The sequence below is a fragment of the Schistocerca cancellata genome, chromosome 6 (assembly GCF_023864275.1).
Source record: "Schistocerca cancellata isolate TAMUIC-IGC-003103 chromosome 6, iqSchCanc2.1, whole genome shotgun sequence".
NCBI lineage: Eukaryota > Metazoa > Arthropoda > Insecta > Orthoptera > Acrididae > Schistocerca > Schistocerca cancellata.
Genome location: NC_064631.1, coordinates 149,466,731 through 149,480,010, shown reverse-complemented (window position 1 = coordinate 149,480,010; position 13,280 = coordinate 149,466,731). Strand labels below are relative to the sequence as shown.

Sequence of the window (13,280 nt, the reverse complement as noted above, 5' to 3'; positions counted from 1 at the left end):
TACCTCATGTTTGGCTGTGAATGAATATTTTTCAGCAATGCTTATTCTACCAAGAGGACACATCTTAGAGTATTGCCTCTGTGGCTAGCAGCAGCAGTAGCAGGGCAGAAATGGTCACCCAGTTACATTAGCAACTATCAGTAACATGCCAAAGAAACTCTATGTATGCTCATTATAGAGGAAACTCTAATATGGCATTGAAGAGTACCTGCCCCCCCCCCCCCCTGAAAAGGGGGAGGAAAGTGAGAGTAAGTGAGTGGGGTGTTGATGGTGGGAGGAGGGAGACAAAGGTGACATCATTATAGATGGAACTTGAGCTTTGGTTGAGGAAGGAAATCAGTCCATGTCACTTAAAAAGGAACCATCCTACCATTTAGTTTAAACTTTAATCACTTCAGGCAAACCATCAAAAATTTAAATGTGAATAGCTGGACTGGGCTTTGAATTGCCGTCATGCTGACTGTGAGTCCAATGTCTTATCACTGTGCTACCCCCATTGTCCTCCTCTCTTCTCCTCATCCTCCTGTGAGAACTAAGAGCAAATAAGAGGAAATAAACTATTCACAACAAGGCAGATACAAATTTCCAGCTAGGAGTATGGATTGGGTTGCCCCTTAGTTATCAACTACAAAATATTTGAATGCAGAAACCCCAATTTTCTGCCCATTAATTTAACACTGACGTATAAAATCTGTAGCAGATCTGAGCAGGGACATTTTCAGATTTGTTGAAGAACTCCTCTCAGACCTGACACTGATAGCTGTTATGGGGCAGTATATTCTTTGTGCTTGGAAATCATTATAGTGCATCATGTCACGACTGATACCATGCCAAGAAAGGTGCTCTTAATAGGGATTATGGAATGCCAAATATCTTGCCACAATTTGTTGTTCTTGTTGTTTTGTTTTGGAAAATAATGGAAGTGAAACTATCAATGAAGGTGTGAATCATTACATTAAATTTTTTAAGGAGGAGCAAGCAAAATTTACAAAATTATCCCTTGCTTACTGTAAAACAAACTTACTGACTTGCATTTAGAATGGAGGCAATCAAAGAACAATGTTCTTGCATGATATGAGAAGGAGCTGACAGACAAATTGAATAATTTATTTCAAATCATATAAGCCAATACATAACGAAGATCAAGGAGAAAACATAAACTACCATACATATAACACATCAACGAGTAAAATGTGAATGTTCCCAACACCCCCACAAGTTCTCGAGATGTCAATTCGTGAACTCTGAAAGCCCCGCAGCTTGACAGCACCACTGATGTTTACCTTTAGGCAGTACCTTTGTCAAAACATCAGCTTGCTGCTTATCGGCGTTTACAGATTTCACACTGAATTTTCCCGTTTTAATTAAATGACGAATATAGTGGTGCCTCATGTCAATGTGTTTTGTTCAAGCGTGATGCACACCATTGTGACTCAGTGCAATGGCACCTCTATTATCACAGCATACACTTACTGGTTTTTCACTATGCGTAACACACAATTCACGAAGCAGTCCTTGAAGGTATACCACTTCTTGTGCTGCTACTGATAGAGCCATATACTCAGCTCCTGTAGTTGATAGAGCGACAGTTTATTGTTGTTTTGAAGTCCAGGAAACTGCTGTCCCAGCTAACTTGAAGATATAGCCAGTCGTTGATAGCCACTGATGGAGGTCTGATGCATGATCAGCATCACAGAAACCTTCAATTTCAGTTGTTCCACTTTTTCGAAAAGTTAGTCCTACATTGACTGTGCCTTTAATGTATCACATAATTCGTTTGACCACTTCCCAATGGATTTTCCAATAATTAGAATTGAATCTGCTTAGAACCCCCATGGCATATGCAATGTCCGGTCTTGTGCTTTGAGCTAAATACAGTAGTGATCCTACGGCTTGCTGATAAGGAACGCGATGTAACACAAGGTTTTCCTCATCTGACAATTTATTTTCACATTTTTGCAGCTTTGAACCAGGTTCAAATGGATATGCAACCTGATTACAATGTTCCATACCAAATTTCTTGAGTATGTTTGGTGCATATTTGCTTTGATCAATACTAATCATCTCTTGTTTCCTGTTTCGTTTTATTCTCATGCCAAGACACCAACTAAGTTCACCAATATCTCTCATCTTAAACTGATTCTTTAATCCTTTCTTCAATTCTTTCTTCCACCTATTATTTCTATTAGAGAAAATGATCAAGTCGTCTACATAAACAGCTATAATGAGTATATTTTGTTTCTCAATTCTGAAGTAAATGCAAGAATCATATTCTCATTTCTTTACGTTCATTTTATGTAATATCACCTCTAATTTCATATTCCAAACGCCTGTTTTAGACCATAAATTGCCTTCTTCAGCTTGCAAACCTTCATCTCCTCCCCCTTCTTAACATAGCCTTCAGGTTGACAAATGTAAACTTCTTCATCGAGATCACCATATAGGAATGCAGTTTGAACATCCATATGTTGAATGTCAAGATCAAATTCAGCTGATAAAGCTAACTGGATGTGAAGTGAAGAATGACGAACAACAGGCAATATTGTTTCATGAAAGCCTATTCCTGGTATTTGGGAATAACCTTTCGCTACAAAACAAGCCTTATAATGTTCAATTTTACCATTTGACGTTTCTTTCACCTTGAACACCCATTTTGAATTAGTTACCTTCCTGTCTGGTGGTAAATCAATCAAAATCCATGTTTCATTTTCAAGTAAAGATTTATATTAATTATCTAAGGCTTCCTTCCATTTTTCGCAGTCATCACAATTCATTGCTTCTTCATACGAATTTGGTTCAGAAATACAAGCAAGACAAGCAAAATCATCATTAAAATATTTAGTATTTGGTTTTCTTTCACATGATGATTTTCTAATTTCTGGTTGCATTTCTGGCTGCGCAACTTCCTTGTGAGTATGTACGTCGCTGAATAAATGGTCTCTAAAAATGTGTGTTCCTGGCAATATGGTGTGTTGCGTATTTGATTAAAAAGACAACTTTATAATCTCACAGAGGACTAATTAGAGTCAATATCTAATAGGTTATGGGCCTAGGAGAGATTAGTGAACTTTCCATACCAAAGAAATAAACTGATAAATCAAGGTTACATAATTTTTGTGTGTGTTAAACATGTTGTTTAACTATCTGAACATATTCAAGATGGCTTTGGGTGGACAATCACTGTATAATTTTGAAAAGTGGACTGGTATGACAAACTACAATGACTGGAAATTCGCGATGGAATGGACCTGAAACATGAGGGACTATGGGACACAATTGCTGGCACTGACGAAGATGAGAAGAATGTACAGAATGTACAGAAATCGAAATTATGTTTATCTGTAAATTCATCTGCGTATCCAAAACTTTGTGGAGCAACGACTGCTAAAGAAGCATGGCAAAATTTACAATCTGCATTATGATAAGAGTTTATCTAGTTATATTGGGCTGTTACAATGCTTAATGAATGTACGATTGGCTTCTGAGAAAAATATGGAGGCATATTTGTTGAAAATTATGCCACTTGCTCAACAAATTCGAAGCATTGGTAATACAATGGACGATGATTTTGTAGTTGCAATTATGCTAAGTGGACTTCCAGCAGATTTCCAACACTTGATTATGGCAATTGAGATTTGGGTGTCAAGATTAGTAGTGATTTAGTAAATCAGCGATTAATTCAAGAATCGATGAAACGTCAGTTTGCATCCACAAATGAGACCACAGATTCGGCACTGGCAGCTAGTAAGCAGGACAGTAAACACTAGAAGACGAATATCCGACATGATGTGCGAAATATCAAGCCTTTTAAGTGTTATAAATGTCAGAAACCTGGTCACAAGGCGAATGAGTGTAGAACAAAGAAGAAACCAAATAAATTTTCAAATTCTGCGAATGCAGTGAGAACTCAAAATGAAACTGTGTTAATGGCTCTAACTGCATCTTCGCATCATAGTGATGGCTGGTATGTGGATTCCGGGTGTTCACGACACATGATGGATCAAAGAGACTTGTTCAGCACTTTCCAATTGACCACAGCTGCTAAAGTGACAGTAGCAGATAATAGCAATCTTCAGGCTATTGGAGAAGGCAATGTTCATCTTCAAGTTACTTGTGACAACATGAATAAACAGATAACCGCTAATGATGTTGCTTATGTTCCAAGCCTTGCTTACAACCTACTGTCGGTTAGTCAGATGACAAGACGTGGATTGTGTGTATCGTTTGACAATGTGCAGTGCGGTGTATACAATAAAAGTGATGTAATTGTTTCTGGAACACCAGTAGCAACTGCAACTCAAATAAATGGTATGTATCAATTAGATGAAGTGCATCATTACACGAATGTTGTAAAAATTGAAAGTTATGAATTGTGGCATCGAAGATTGGTACATTTGAATCGTGTAAGCATGCATTTATTAAAAGAAAAAATGGCTGATGGACTGAACTGGATGAACGTCAATTTAGATCTGTGTATTCCCTGCATAAAAGGTAAACAGTCTCGACAAACTTTTCCTAAAACATCAAGTAGAAGCGCAAAAGATCTACTTGACATTGTGCATTCTGATGTTTGTGGACCAATGAGCATGGCTTCGTGGGGAGGATCACGATACCTTCTCACTTTTACGGATGATCTGTCAAGAAAATCTTTTCGTTATATGCTAAAATCAACAACAGAAGTCTGTGACATATTCATCGAATTCAAAGCACAAGTAGAAAATGAAACTGGCTGAAAAATCAAAATACTTCGAACAGACAATGGAAAAGAGTTCGTCAATCGGCGCATTAAGTTATTTTTAAAGACAAATGGAATTCAACATGAAACAACACCTCCTTACACACCAGAACAGAATGGTGTTGCAAAACGCTTAAATCGGACAATCATTGAAAAAGCAAGAACAATGTTAACAGCTGCAGGTCTAAGTAGACAATTTTGGGCTGAAGCTGTAAACACAGCAATTTATTTGAAGAATTGATCTCCAACAAAAGCTATTAAGAATGTCACTCCTGAGGAATTATGGAGTAGTCGTCGGATAAATCTGAGTCATTTACGAATCTTTGGATGTCGAGCATTTGTAAATATACCAAAAGAAAAAAAAGGATGAAATTAGAAGACAAATCTAAGGAACTTATCTTTGTTGGATATGCGAAGATTCTAAAGCATATCATCTGATTGATCCAAATTCGCCAAAGACAATTGTGAAAGCCCATGATGTGCAATTCATCGAAAATTCAAAGTGCACTTGTGGAAACAGTATTCCAAAAAGTAACCCAATTGACGATGATCGTATAGACAGTCATCAACTAGTGCCAGCACCTAACATCACTGAAGAGGCAACTGAACTGACACAGCCCGCTGAAGTTGACAGAAATGCAGTTTATCTTGAATTAGCACAAAGTGACACTGAAAAAACAGTAAATAGCAACGTAAATAGTCACACGGAAGTTGCGCAGCCAGAAATGCAACCAGAAATTAGAAAATCATCATGTGAAAGAAAACCAAATACAAAATATTTTAATGATTTTGCTTGTCTTGCTTGTATTTCTGAACCAAATTCGTATGAAGAAGCAATGAATTGTGATGACTGTGAAAAATGGAAGGAAGCCTTAGATAATTAATATAAATCTTTACTTGAAAATGAAACATGGATTTTGATTGATTTACCACCAGACAGGAAGGTAACTAATTCAAAATGGGTGTTCAAGGTGGAAGAAACGTCAAATGGTAAAATTGAACATTATAAGGCTTGTTTTGTAGTGAAAGGTTATTCCCAAATACCAGGAATAGACTTCCATGAAACAATCTTGCCTGTTGTTCGTCATTCTTCATATCACATCCAGTTAGCTTTATCAGCTGAATTTGATCTTGACATTCAACATATAGATGTTCAAACTGCATTCCTATATGGTGATCTCGATGAAGAAGTTTACATTTGTCAACCTGAAGGCTATGTTAAGAAGGGGGAGGAGATGAAGGTTTGCAAGCTGAAGAAGCTGGTCTAAGACAGGCGTTTGGAATATGAAATTAGAGGTGACATTACATAAAATGAACGTAAAGAAATGAGAATATGATTCTTGCATTTACTTCAGAATTGAGAAACAAAATATACTCATTATAGCTGTTTATGTAGACGACTTGATCATTTTCTCTAATAGAAATAATAGGTGGAAGAAAGAATTGAAGAAAGGATTAAAGAATCAGTTTAAGATGAGAGATATTGGTGAACTTAGTTGGTGTCTTGGCATGAGAATAAAACGAAACAGGAAACAAGAGATGATTAGTATTGATCAAAGCAAATATGCACCAAACATACTCAAGAAATTTGGTATGGAACATTGTAATCAGGTTGCATATCCATTTGAACCTGGTTCAAAGCTGCAAAAATGTGAAAATAAATTGACAGATGAGGAAAACCTTGTGTTACATCGCGTTTCTTATCAGCAAGCCGTAGTATCACTACTGTATTCAGCTCAAAGCACAAGACCGGACATTGCATATGCTGTGGGGGTTCTAAGCAGATTCATTTCTAATTATTGGAAAATCCACTGGGAAGTGGTCAAACAAATTATGTGATACATTAAAGGCACAGTCAATGTAGGACTAACTTTTCGAAAAAGTGGAACAACTGAAATTGAAGGTTTCTGTGATGCTGATCATGCATCAGACCTCCATCAGTGGCTATCAACGACCGGCTATATCTTCAAGTTAGCTGGGACAGCAGTTTCCTGGACTTCAAAACAACAATAAACTGTCGCTCTATCAACTACAGGAGCTGAGTATATGGCTCTATCAGTAGCAGCACAAGAAGTGGTATACCTTCAAGGACTGCTTCGTGAATTGTGTGTTACGCATAGTGAAAAACCAGTAAGTGTATGCTGTGATAATAGAGGTGCCATTGCACTGAGTCACAATGGTGTGCATCACGCTTGAACAAAACACATTGACATGAGGCACCACTATATTCGTCATTTAATTAAAACAGGAAAATTCAGTGTGAAATCTGTAAACGCCGATAAGCAGCAAGCTGATGTTTTGACAAAGGCACTGCCTAAAGGTAAACATCAGTGGTGCTGTCAAGCTGTGGGACTTTCAGAGTTCACGAATTGACATCTCGAGAACTTGTGGGGGTGTTGGGAACATTCATATTTTACTCTTTAATGTGTTATATGTATGGTAGTTTATGTTTTCTCCTTGATCTTCGTTATGTACATCGCTGAATAAATTGTCTCTAAAAATGTGTGTTCCTGGCAATGTGGTGTATTGCATATTTGATTAAAAGGTCAACTTTATAATCTCACAGAGGACTAATTAGAGTCAATATCTATTAGCTCTACAAACTATCAAACATACAGGACAGTCTTCTTACTATGACAAAGAATATAAGGAAGAATAGGCTTTATTTTCCATATAGATAGAAGGCTCAGCAAAAATAAGAATAAAAAAGCAGAGATAAGATATGAGAAATAATAAATGCGAGCATCTAGTTCTTCAGCTGCATTGCATAAGTCAAGTTGGTATCTAACAATCCAGACACAGGACTTTTCACTTCAGATGAATGCAGTAGGACAGAACTTTTGTCTAAATTTGCTGCTTCATGTCAGGGAGCTGGGAAACAAGGTATTGAAGATTTTGTGACTGCAGAACTAATATCTATGTTAGAGAGATAGCTGATTTTCAATCGGCTCTGTTTATATCCTTTAGAATGGGCAGAAGTGCTTGGTTACAAATTTGATCTTCTCCTTTCAATAACTTCATCATCAGATTTTAAAGAAGTCATGAAATGAGCATGCTGATGCTATTAAATCAACTTTTAATAACAATACTCTCACAATTCTGACCATTGATTGTTACAATTACTTATTGCATTACATATTAGGAAATCAAGGAAAAAAGTCTTTACAGTAATTGTTTCATTCAGAGACAGAAAGCAGCTCACTGATACTCAAAAATTTGCTTTTGTAAACAGCAAGCACAAGTTGTCTGGATTGCATTTGCAAGGTAGGGAAAGTAGAAAAAGGAAAAGAATTAATGAACACAGGTAGAAAGTATAAGCATTCTTAAATAGCATGAAAAATCAGTTCTGAAACAAAGAAATACCCCTACAAAGTGAGAGGGCAATGCACCAAACACATTGCATTGCAATATTGATGTATGAAGTATGAAGCAGAGAAGTGAGTAATGAAGAAAGGACAACAGTAAAATATAAGTGAGTTAAACGAAATTTCTGAGAAACAGCATAGCAATCGCAAACAGTGCAATAAGAAACACACAAATCAAAGAAACATTAAACCCTTGCTGTAAAGGTTTAGAAAGCAATACTGACATGGGACAGGAATGTTTATACAATGGGTACACAAAGACTGCAGAACACAACATGTGAATTGACAATATAAGGCAGAGAGCTTGAAGAAAGATAAAAAAAATAAGGGACTGAAGGAAGAAAGATTAGGGGTTAACACCCAGCTGATGACTATGTCATTAGAGAGAATTAGAGGCTCAAAATTTGGGGAAAGATAGCAGATGTTCCATTTCCAAGTTTGCATTAAGGGATTTCAGGAAATTACAGTATACCTAAATCTGGACGACTAGACAGCAATTTGAGAATATACATCCACTTTTTTATCATTTACAAATTAGATATACAAAGTGTATTTGAAAGCAAAATATTCCAGATCATTAATAGTCCTCACATGTCCCTTTTCAAACAGCTGAAAGAAATGCAGAAAACAGTGCTAATGTTGTTCATCAGAGAAGGAAACATGAGGAAAAGCATTTTAATGCTTCTGAAATTGAAAACATGCTTGTATTTTATTTTAATGAACTATGAAAATAGCTTTCATGAAGTGATGACCATGAACTCACACAGCTCCGTCTGTTATATTTCTTGGACCAAAGATGAGAAAAAGTTAAAAATCACATCTTGGTGCAAAGTATCAGAGAAAGCTAATGGCAAGAGCAACTTACTGCCTAAAAATAGTCTCCATAATGGATCCTTTATGAAAATAGGAATGGCTGAACCAATTTCAAAGCAAGATTCACATTTCATTACAATGACAGGTATTAAATATGGGGCAAATGTTGCCAACAAAAAATGTACACAACAGGCTATGATAAAAGTCAATCTGTTACCACAATCTTTATTTTATACGCACATCCACTGGCTCACAATCACACTGTCACCTTGTGCTAAGTCTGTCCCCAAAGACAAACATTTTAGGGTGGCAGGGGATTGGGTGGTGGGGTGGGGAAGATGAGAACATTAAGAAACAAGGGCTCTTGGGTAATGCAGCTATCAAAGCATGTAATCAGGATATGATGTTTTTAAAATTTTTGTTATTGTATGAAATGAAAGATGTAGCATTGTGTACAACTTTAGATTTGAATAACAAAATACACTATAAAGGAGCAAAAATAAATATCACTTTAATGCCATTAACAGCAACCTTGTACTTTAAAAACTTCAGTTTTACAGGAGAATGAAAAAAAATCATCTTTATCTCAATATCAAACAAATGTAAAATTATTATTGTCTTCACACACTTCATTAATAACACATTAGATGAAACAATGGGAAAATTAATTTCAAGCCATATATTAAATAAAAATTGACATACGATGTTGCTGTATGAACAACCTGACATACAAGGTTGCAGTTCAAGACCACTGACTTGATATTTAAATACTACACTGATGACCACAGATCAGTGTTATCCAAATGGGATGAATTTTCATTTCAGAGTATTTATGACTTTTTTCTGTTCAGTTTGCACATATAGTTCATATTTCGAATACTGCAAGCACAGTCATTCGTAATTTATGCAAAATGTAGGACAGACAGCTCCCTGGGTAAGGTGGGAATCTCTTGAAACGTTCAGCAGCCAACAAGTAGTTGGTGCCCTGTGTGTTTTGCTATGTACTGTGTTGTGGTTATGCTTTAAGATGACTTATGTGCAAATGATGTTTGTTGACTCCAATGAAAGTACATTGAAATGTACAGATGATTACAGACAAAGACGGGCACATGCCTCGCCTTCCCCTCCTCCCCCTCAAATCTGAAGTACAGTGTTTTCATTAATACATTGAGTGGATAGCCCTCAATTTTCTGGTATATAGTAAGTTTTTTGTGTTAACTACAAAATTTAGTTCTTGCAGTGCAAGATTTCTTGGGACTGACCAAATCGTTTACATAAAAAAATGGGGATTTTAAAATCTTGCAGCCTCCTGGAAAAAAATTATGTGCACCCCCACAGGAGGCACTAAAAGTAAGATCAAAATTCTATACAGAATAAGATAATTTTTGACACTGGAAAAGAGAGAAGCAGAGGGGGTTTGAGTTAAGAAATTCCATGACAGAAGTGAGAGTATGACATGGGGCATCAACATGATGCAGCATCCACTTGTTTGCAGTGTCTGGTTTCACTCGATTCACCCTTTTCCCGAGCTTTTCAAGAACATCTTTGTAAAACACTTGGTTGACAATTTGCCAAATCTTTTATGTGCAATACCCATACTGTCAAAAAAGCAAATCGGCTTTGTTTTTATCTTTGATTTGCTCATTTGAGCTCTTTTTGGTTGAGGAGATGTCTCAGTGTGCCACTTTGTCTCAGGATCACACTAAAAAATCCAGGGGTCATCACCAGTGATCACACAATTGAACCATTTGTTGTCACTGGCGGTCTTTTCAAGATCAACACGTTTGTTTCTTCGACTGTCTTTCTGCTCAGTTGTGAGGTTTTTCGGCATTATTTTGGCACAAACCTTTCTCAAGTGCAAAACTTCAGTCATAATTTGATGTACGGTGAAAGTATTTATGTTTAACAGGTCACCCGCCATCCTTATTGTTAAATGTTGGTCTGATCTCATAAGACCATGCACGTGTTCGACACTTTTATCGGTTTTTTAAGTCGACTGCCACCATGAGCAAGGTTCATCTTCAACGCATTCTCAGCCTTCCAAAAATGATTTGTGCCAGAAAAAACTTGTGCTCTTGACAAGGAATGTTCCCATTGGGCTGTTTCTACTTTTCGAAAATCACACTTGTGGATTCCCCAAGTTTAGCACAAAATTCAGTGGCATAATGTTGCTCTAAATCCCACTGTTCCATTTCTGTACCACATAACAAAAACACAACTCCACTAATGGCACTCTCAAAAATCAAGTGATGGCTATACAGAGCTGACTCGAACTGAGCGTCTGGAAGGCATGAACACACCGGTCTACACAAATAGAACAACACAGCATTGCCCAGCTGCTCGTAGTACTGTCAGTCTCATTACTTTTCTGTCATACCTTGTATTGCCTAGAGGTAAAAACTCAGTTTCTCAAGCAGAAATGCAAAATCTTCCCATGACGTCCTCCAGAAATTTGCAAACACAGTGCTCCTATCACTTTGTATTTGTAACATATAATACCTTTGTCAGGTGAGACTTGTAGACTCTGAGGAAGAGCAGCCACAAAATATTATATAATAAATTATGTTTCTCAGTAATGAATTACAGAATTTAAATTATCAGGATGCATTTTCAATACTTTGCCGCGGATTTAAATGATGACAGTCATAATTTTTGGTACTGTTGATTGCACCTTGAAATTCCAGTTATAGTCAAGATAGTATAAGAGGATCCCTAACAGCTTGCAGCACTGTTGCCAGCTTTCAACTGTGAAGCAGTAATGGCTGCAGGCAGAAACAGTAGCCATCTATAGAGCTGTGACAACAGAGAGACAATACCGTAGAGATGTTTACAAAATTACATTACTCTATTGCTTAAGGTGGGTCTGCAAAGCTGCCACTCCCTGCCCATTGCTGTTGTCAGAGATCAATGTACATCGACTTAACTATAGCTCCACATAGTGGACGTTAGGGATCATGGCTTCTGCGGGGTACAGAGCTCTTATGGTTCTCCTGTAGGCAGTTCATTCAGCCTAACCAACCTTTCACATTTTATTGTTTACAATGAAATGGAATCCACAAAGTGAGTGAACCTCAGTTATCTAATCCCTCGGTATCTTTCGGATGCTTTCATGCATCACTGATCAATGTTTAATATTAATATTTAGATTGCGTGAAGATGGTTTTTCATTTCCAGAATCGGCAACTCTATCCACTTTAGGAATCGAATGCTAAGTTTGCAATTGTCTCGCTAGAGTGACTAGAACATGGTAACATAAGTGGGACTGTCTAGCAAGAGTTTCACAACTGATTAGAGGAAATAAGCATGTTAAACATGTCTCATTACCTTTACATGCTAATAATTTCCTTGATTGTTGACAACAATTGAGGGATAAAGTGTTTTATTTTTCCTTGTTTGCTTACAATGTTCAAGAGGTAAAGTGTGTTATTAGCAAATTTCTTTTTATGAGTGTATTGTGCCTGAATTCTTGCATGTTGTATTTTATTTTCTTACAAATACCTGTAGCACTCCACAAGTCTGGAAACAACACAGTATGAATTCAGAGTGCAATTTATTAGGCAAAAATTCGGAACATGAACTTAAGGTGTAAGCGGAGGAACTTGGTGCACCCTGACCTGATCTGAACATCAATCCAGAACAGACACAGTACAAATACAGGGAAGAATAAGTACATAATTTCAACAGAGCAAGGTATTTGTATGATAACACATTTAGGCGTAGTTATCATGCTTCCTGACATTTTAATGCAACAAACCATAATAAAAGTGACTAGCTTGACAAGATCTTTAATGAAGTGTAGCACTTGAGTACCTAATTACATAATATACAAGTATGAATAAACCAAAAACCATGGCAAGTTAGCTTTGTAAATGCTTAAATCAGTACGTCGGCTCCTGGATTTGCTTCTGTCAGCCAATTAGAAAAATCACTATCTCATTGCACAAACTAATAAATGCTATGGATTGAACTCACACAAAAAATATTAAATGTCTCAACCACAGGATCGAAAACATGAAAAACATTAAGCTAACATATACTACAGTAAAGATGGCTCCGAAATGCATAATTTTGTTGTGATAAAGTGTTGGAAAATGTGACATTGGCAGCTAAATATGTCACCTACAGATCTTACCTTGGAGATCACTTTTGGTGTTATTTGTAGCTGATTATGAAAAGGAAGTGAGATACAGACTGTAAAATTTTAAAAGCGTCCTGGCACCATACTTCCAATGAATAAATGGTACAGCCTTCTCCAGTACAGAAACTACAAACTGCACCTGACCTCTGTTAATTAAATACTGTTTAACTTGTACTAGCCTTTGTTTTTTCTACTTGTCACCTTTCATCACACTAAACACAGCACAAAC

General features: G+C 36.8%; 1 protein-coding gene across 1 annotated transcript in view; it reads right to left on the bottom strand.

Moving 5' to 3' along the window:
* Positions 1-13,280, bottom strand: part of LOC126191242 (leukotriene A-4 hydrolase) — a 126,972-nt gene that overhangs the window by 26,678 nt on the left and 87,014 nt on the right. The window lies entirely within an intron of this gene.